At 62.0% G+C, this 1,876-nt stretch overlaps 1 non-coding gene across 1 annotated transcript in view; it reads right to left on the bottom strand.

The window, feature by feature from the left end:
• LOC140106954 (18S ribosomal RNA) overlaps nt 1-334 on the bottom strand; it is a 1,884-nt gene extending 1,550 nt beyond the window's left edge. Inside the window, exon 1 of the ribosomal RNA XR_011850927.1 lies at nt 1-334. This exon is cut by the window's left edge and continues 1,550 nt beyond it. This is a non-coding gene — a ribosomal RNA (18S ribosomal RNA).
• Between the last annotated feature and the right edge of the window lie 1,542 nt (nt 335-1,876).

Raw genomic sequence — 1,876 nt, 5'->3', positions numbered from 1 at the left:
CGTGCGATCGGCCCGAGGTCACCTAGAGTCGCCAAGTCTAGGACGGGGCTGGCGCCGCAGCGGGCCCGGAGACCCGCCGCGGACCAGGGCTCCCCGGATTGGTTTTAAGTCTGATAAATGCACGCCTTCCTGGAGGGCAGCGCTCTTGGGCACGTATTAGCTCTAGAATTGCCACAGTTATCCGAGTAGCACATCATCAATGCGGAACGATCAAAGGAACCATAACTGATTTAATGAGCCATTCGCAGTTTCACCGTAAAGAATAGTCAGTACTTAGACATGCATGGCTTAATCTTTAAAACAAGCATATACTACTGGCAGGATCAACCAGGTAGCCGAGCTCTGAGGGGTAGACTCTTGGAGTCAGGCTCCGTGAGCTAATGGGAACGCTCGTTGCTGCTGCTGCTACCGCAGCGCTTCTCCGCCGCCGGAGAAGACCTCGCAGACAACATTGGATGGAGCTTAGGGCAGGGGGGCAAGAAAGATGCTCTCGGTCCCTTCCAAGGACCCGAAAAAGCCTTCCCTTCCCCTCCCTCTCGCAGTCGCTGGCTTTCCCCACTCAGTTCAGCCAAGAAGTGGCGCTCGACTCTCACCTCCATCAGCACCTCCGAAGCTCGGACAGCTCCTGTAGGCTGCGCATAGAAGGAAAGCATTGGACGCTCAACTTCAGCACCTCGAGTGTCGGACGGCTCCACCACCACCTCTCCACACTGTTAAGCGAGAGAGACGATAGGAGCCGTCGCGACGTACCCATGCAGCGCCGCCCGCCAACGCAGAGAGGAGCGGAGGGGATCGGGCGCCAGGTCCGGGGGAAGGCTGGGAGGGAAGCTACGGCGCTGCTACCCAGCTTTCAACCCTGCGGGACCGGTGCTCCGCTCCTATCGCTCCGGCGAACAGGGTCCGCTACGCTTTCAACACCAGCGCCCGGCAGAGGGCTTGGAGAAGGCTCGCGCGGATCCTCGGTTCGGATCGCCTGGCTTCGCGGGAGCGGCCTTCGGCTAGGGCCGACGACGGCCGGACCGAGCAGATTTGGACCGGGGTGCGGGGCGAGTACCTGCCTCTCTCACGAAGGGAGTGTCACCGGTAAGAAGCCTCTTCCCACGTCTGCTTGCCGACTTACGCTCGCCCCGACGAGAGGCCCAACCGAAAGAGTGGAAAGGGGCAGAGATTTCCAGGGTCGCCCCACCAGGGATGCAATACCCCAGTGCAGACAGTCGGCCCTGCCCCGAACCTACTCGGTGGTTTGAAGGTTAACCTCTTGGGGAAAAGCAGCGATTCGCCTCGCGGTGCGTGCCTCCGCGGATCTAAACCCCCTCGATCGATGTGGGGCCAGAGGACCCCTTTTCCCCGTACGAAACTGTCAGCTCACCATGGGCTCGACGTCCGTGGGTCGGGGAGTTGAGCGCTTACGCGCGGCGGGACCTTATAACCTGCAGCGGCTGAGGAGCGAAGATTTCCAGGGTGGGCCCCCGGGGATGCCATACCCCGAGCAGCCTGTCGGCCCCGCTCCTAGCACGCTGGCAAGCAATGGAGTCTTCCCCGCGGCAGCCACCGCCCTCGCCCTAGCCTCGCCGTCGGTCGATGAAGAACGTCGTTCGCCCTTCCTCTGCTCGGGATTTGGAAACGGCCTGGCCTTCGCCTACTCCGTCGGGCAACTGCCTTCCGCCAGCCCCTTCCCTCGAATCCCCTTCTTCCATTTTAGACCCGATCAGGGGATTGGTCAGCCCAGCCCTGGGGTAAGAAGAGGGGTTGGGGTCGGTTCGGCTTCGGGTGCCCCGCTCGGCCAAAGGTTCCCCTCGCTTTGGAAGCACGCGAGGTCGCGGAGGGTGTCGGGGTTATTTTCGGCTCCCTGGCTTCGCGGGAGCGGCCTTCGGCT

The sequence above is a fragment of the Engystomops pustulosus genome, unplaced genomic scaffold, assembly GCF_040894005.1.
Source record: "Engystomops pustulosus unplaced genomic scaffold, aEngPut4.maternal MAT_SCAFFOLD_92, whole genome shotgun sequence".
In the NCBI taxonomy this organism is placed as follows: domain Eukaryota; kingdom Metazoa; phylum Chordata; class Amphibia; order Anura; family Leptodactylidae; genus Engystomops; species Engystomops pustulosus.
This window is presented reverse-complemented; position numbering and strand designations above follow the sequence as displayed.